Genomic DNA, 5,631 nt, shown 5'->3' with positions numbered 1-5,631 from the left:
TGCTCCACGCCTCTTTCTCTCCCATCTGACCATCACACACTCACACACTGTGCTGGCTCCTGCTGCAGGCTGGCCATGCAGCTGGCAGGCCACTGAGGGACGTCCTCAATCTGTGATTTGTGTCCTAGTTGCATGTGGGTATCTGTGACCTGCCTGTGATATGTGCTGGAGGGCAGGTCTGTGGGTGGCATGGCAGTCCACAAGTCTCTGTCCGTTTTCCTCCTCCCATGCTGGGCTGCTTGGATTTGATTTGATTTTTAAGAGTTCCAGGCATAAAACAGCTTTGACCACCAAGATATGCATCAAGCTAGGATGAGCAAAAGACCTCCATCTGCCCTGCCCCTGACTGATATAAGAACACCAACAACAAGATATCTCTTTGACCATTGCCTGGGGTGGGACCATGTTTTAAATTGGTGCTTAATAAGGCAGCACACAGGAAAGCGGGCACTTTGCCTAGCCCAGGCATCACAGGTGATCTGATGCTCCCCCCACTCCCATCCCATCTCAGGCATTTGGGAAAGTTGACCCCAGTGAGTTAACCCCAATGATCTCATGAGCTTGGGAGATCTATCCCTGTCTCTCCTTAGCTGCATCGCTTAGGAGAGTGAGCCCTGCACTTCATCTGCACATCACGGCTGAGCTGACCCTGGTGGTGAGGTGCAGCAAGCCAATCCCGAGAGTAAAGGCTTGGAAGAGCTCACCCCACCACTAGTCTGCCGTGGGGTGGCTTGGGTATGAGGGTGATGCCCTTCCTCCTCATCCTCCCATCATCATCTGTGGCAGTTGGGAGAGCTGGCCCTGCCCCTCACCAGCTGCACCACTCAAGAGGTCAGGCCCTGAGCCTTGCCTGAGCAGCACAACTGGGCTGACCCTGGTTGAGGGGGTGCAGGTGAGCTGGCCTTACTGCCACTGCCATGAGATAGCATGGGTGTGGGAGCGATGTTCCTCCCCCCCTCACCACCTGCAGTGTTGGGAGACCTGGCCCTGGGGTCATGAGAGCAGGAGAGCTAGCCCTGCCCCTCACCGGCTTTCGAATTCAAGAGAGTGAGCCCAGCACCTCACCTGGGCAACACAGTGGAGCTGAGGCTGATAGAGAAGGCACAGGTGAGCCAACCCTGAGGGTGCAAGAGTGGGAGAGCTGCCCCAACCCCTTGGTGGCTGCAGTACATGGGAGAATGGGCCCCAAACCTTCATGTGCACACTGGATCTGGCTTGGGAGGCATGAGTGTGGAATCTGAGAAAATGTGGGACCAAGTATAGAAAATTAGGGTGAGATAGAAAGGACAAGTCTGGTGCTCAGGTGAGTCAGGCCCTGCAGAGCAGAGGATCCAGCCCTGAGGCCTCTGGCAGGAGCCTTCAGGACACCACTTCGGGATCAGGAACAGCCTGGGCCACTGCACCCAGTCTCCAGGCAGTGCAGGAGGTCTGGTGAGCACCCAGAGACCAGCTGCGAAGAGGAAGCTTGCACTGGTGAGTCCAGCATTGACAACAAGACCAACTAACACCAGTGAGAACTAGATGGCAAAAGGCAAACACAGGAATGTTACTAACAGAAATCAAGGCAATGTGGCAGCATCTGAACCCAATTCTCCATTAGCAGCATGTCCTGGATACACCAACACTCCAGAAAAACAAGAAATGGATTTAAAATCATGATGCTGTTACAAGATCACATGAAGGACATAAATAAATCTCTTAAAGATATTCAGGAGAAAATGGTTCAAAAGTTAGAAGCCCTTACAAGGGAAACACAAAAATCATTGAAAGAAATTCAGGAGAATTCAGAAGCCAATAAGAAGGAAACGCAAAAATCACTTAAAGAAATACAGGAGAACTTTGGTCAACAGGCTGAGGTCATGAAAGAGGAAACACAAAATCTCTTAAATAATTACAGGAAAACACAAACAAGCAAGTGAAGGAGCTAAGCAAAACCATCCAGGATCTAAAATCAGAAGTAGAAACAACTAAGAAATCTCAACTTTGGAGACAACTTTGGAGATATAAAACCTTGGGAAGAAATCAGGGGCCATAGATGCAACTATCAACAACAGAATACAAGAGATAGAAGAAAGAATCTCAGATGCTGAAGATACCATAGAAACCATGGACTCAACAGTTAAAAAATGCAAAATGCAAAAAGCTTGTAACCCAAAACATCCAGGAAATCCAGGACATAATGAGAAGACCAAACATAAGAATTATAGGCATAGATGAGAGTGAAGATTTACAACTTAAAGGGCCAGCAAATATCTTCAATAAAATTATGGAAGAAAACTACCCTAACCTAAAGAGAGAGATGCCCATGAATATACAAGAAGTCTGCAGAACTCCAAACAGACTGGAACAGAAATACCTCCCGTCACATCATAACAAAACCCCAAATGTACTAAACAAAGAAAGAATATTAAATGCAGTAAGAGAAAAAGACCAAGTAACATATAAAGGAAGACCTATCAGAATCACACCAGACTTCTCACCAGAGACTATGAAAGCTAGAAGATCCTGGGCAGATCTCATACAGACTCTAAGAGAACACAAATTCTAGCCAAGACTACTTGGAGAAACCAAGATATTCCATGACAAAACCAAGTTCACCCAATATCTTACCACAAACTCAGCCCTACAAAGGATAATAGGAGGAAAACACCAACACAAGGAGGGAAACTTCACCCTGGAAAATGCAAGATAGTAACCTTCTTTCATCAATCCCAAAAGAAGATAACCAATCAAATATAAAAGATAACATCAAAAATGACAGGAAGTAATAATCACTATTCCTTAATATCTCTTAACATCAATGGACTCAATTCCCCGATAAAAAGATAAAAACTAATGGACTGGATGCATAAACAGGATCCTACATTTTGCTGCATACAGGAAACACACCTCAGTGTCAAAGACAAACACTCCCTTACAGTAAAAGGCTGGAGACAATTTTACAAGCAAATGGTCTCAGGAAACAAGCCAGAGTAGCCATTCTAATATCAGATAAAATTGACTTTCAACCTAAAGACATCAAAAGAGACACTGAGGGACACTTCTGGCTAATCAAAGGAAAAACACACCAAGAAGAACTCTCAATCCTGACCATCTATGCTCCAAATGCAAGGGCACCCTCATTCATAAAAGAAACTTTACTAAAGCTCAAAGCACACATTGCACCTAACACAATAATTGTGGGTGACTTCCACACTGCACTTTCCTCAATGGACCGATCAGGAAAACAGAAACTAAACAGGGACACAGTGAAACTAATTGAAGCTTTGGACCAATTAGATTTAACACACACATATATAGAACATTTCACCCTAAAGCAAAAGAATATACCTTTTTCTCAGCACCTCCTGGTACCTTCTCCAACATCGACCATATAATTGGTCACAAGACAGACCTCAACAAATATAAGAAGATCAAAATAATCCCATGCCTTTTATCAGATCACTATGGAGTAAAAGTGGTCTTCAATAGCAACAAAAACAACAGAAAGCCCACATACACATGGAAACTGAACAATAACATGGAAACTGAAGACCTCAGAAAATGGAAAAATCTTCCATGCTTGTGGATTGGCAGGATTAATATAGTCAAAATGGCCATCTTGCCAAAAGCAATATATAGATTCAATGCAATCCCCATCAAAATCCCAACTCAGTTCTTCACAGAGTTAGAAAAAGCAATTCTCAAATTTATCTGGAATAACAAAAAAGCCAGTATAGCTAAAACTATTCCCCACAGTATAAGAACTTCTAGGGGAATTAGTATCCCAGACCTCAAGCAATACTACAGAGCAGTAGTGTTAAAAACTGCATGGTACTGGCACAGTGACAGGCAAGTGGACCAATGGAATAGAATTGAAGACCCAGAAATGAATCCACACACCTATGGTCACTTGATCTTCGACAAAGGAGCTGAAAACATCCAGTGGAAAAAAGATAGCCTTTTCAACAAATGGTGCTGGTTCAACAATAGAGGTCAGCATGCTGGAGAATGCTAATTGATCCATTCTTATCTCCTTGTACTAAGCTCAACTCCAAGTGGATCAAGGACCTCCACATAAAACCAGTCACACTGAAACTAATAGAAAAGAAACTGGGGAAAACCCTTGAGGACATAGGCACAGGGGAAAAGTTCCTGAACAGAACACCAATAGCTTATGCTCTAAGATCAAGAATTGACAAATGGGATCTCATAAAATTACAAAGTTTCTGTAAGGCAAAGGACACTGTCAAAAGGACAAAACGGCAACCAACAAATTGGGAAAAGATCTTCACCAATCCTACATCTGATAGAGGGCTAATATCCAATATATACAAAGAACTCAAGAAGTTAGACCCCAGGGAACCAAAAAACCCTATTAAAAATGGGGTACAGACTTAAACAAAGAATTTTCACCTGAAGAAATTCAGATGGCCAAGAAGCACTCATTAGCTATTAGGGAAATGCAAATCAAAACAACCCTGAGATTTCACCTCACACCAGTCAGAATGGCTAAGCTTAAAAACTCAGGAGATAGCAGGTGTTGGCGAGGATGTGGAGAAAGTGGAACACTCCTGCACTGTTGGTGGGATTGTAAGATGGTACAACCACTGTGGAAATCAGTCTGGCGGTTCCTAAGAAAACTGGGCATGACACTTCCAGAGGACCCTGCTATACCTCTCCTGGGCATATACCCAGAGGATTCCCCAGAATGCAATGAGGATACATGCTCCACTATGTTCATAGCAGCCTTATTTATAATAGCCAGAAGCTGGAAAGAACCCAGATATCTCTCAGTGGAGGAATGGATACAGAAATATGGTATATATACACAATGGAGTACTGTTCAGCAATTAAAAACTATGAATTCATGATTTTTTTAGGCAAATGGATGGAACTGGAACATATCATCCTAACTGAGGTAATGCAATCACAAAAGAATATACATGGAATGCAATCATTGATAAGTTGATATTAATTAGTCCTGAAGCTCTGAATACTGAAGATATAATTAGCATATCAAATGATTCCCATGAAAAAGGAAGAAGAGGGCCCTAATCCTGGAAAGGCTTGATCCAGCATTGTAGGGGAGTACAGGGACAGAGAAAAGGGAAAGATAGGAGAATGGATGGAGAGAAGACTTATGGGACATATGGGGAGGGGGGGAACTGGGAAAGAGGAAAGCTTTTGGATTGTAAACAAAGAATAAAGAAAATAAAAATATATATTAAAAAAAGAAAGAAAGTCCAAGTCCAAGATGTCAACTGTACTTCACAGAAATTGATAGTGACATGTCCTTGAAGAATGCCCAAGTGAGTTAGGGTTCTTGCCACCAACATGATGCCCTTGCAGTATAATGCTTATGACCACTGGCTAAGTTTAGCCATTACGGTGCATGGCAGAACAAAAACAAGAAAAGAAGAGGAAGAGGAGAAGGAGGGGGAGGAGGAGGAGAAGGAGGAAGAGGAGAAGAGAGTAAGTAAATGAATGGCGTTCTCTCTGTCAATAGAAACGACTCAGTTTGTACTTAGAAAGCATGATGTGAATGTTACTAAACAAAATGTTTACTTTATTGATTAATTTTCATAAAGTTGTAAATATATTTCCATAGTAGCTTTATTTTTTAAGATTTGGCTTTTCTAGACAGAGTCT

General features: G+C 42.9%; 1 non-coding gene across 1 annotated transcript; it reads right to left on the bottom strand.

Moving 5' to 3' along the window:
* Positions 1–257: 257 nt before the first annotated feature.
* Positions 258–398, bottom strand: LOC127664251 (small nucleolar RNA SNORA48). The gene has a single exon (XR_007973117.1). It is a non-coding gene; the product is annotated as a small nucleolar RNA SNORA48 (small nucleolar RNA).
* Between the last annotated feature and the right edge of the window lie 5,233 nt (positions 399–5,631).

Source organism: Apodemus sylvaticus, chromosome 13, assembly GCF_947179515.1.
Source record: "Apodemus sylvaticus chromosome 13, mApoSyl1.1, whole genome shotgun sequence".
NCBI classification, from domain to species: domain Eukaryota; kingdom Metazoa; phylum Chordata; class Mammalia; order Rodentia; family Muridae; genus Apodemus; species Apodemus sylvaticus.
The sequence above is the reverse complement of the archived record's forward strand: the minus strand, read 5'-3'. Positions and strand labels throughout refer to the sequence as shown.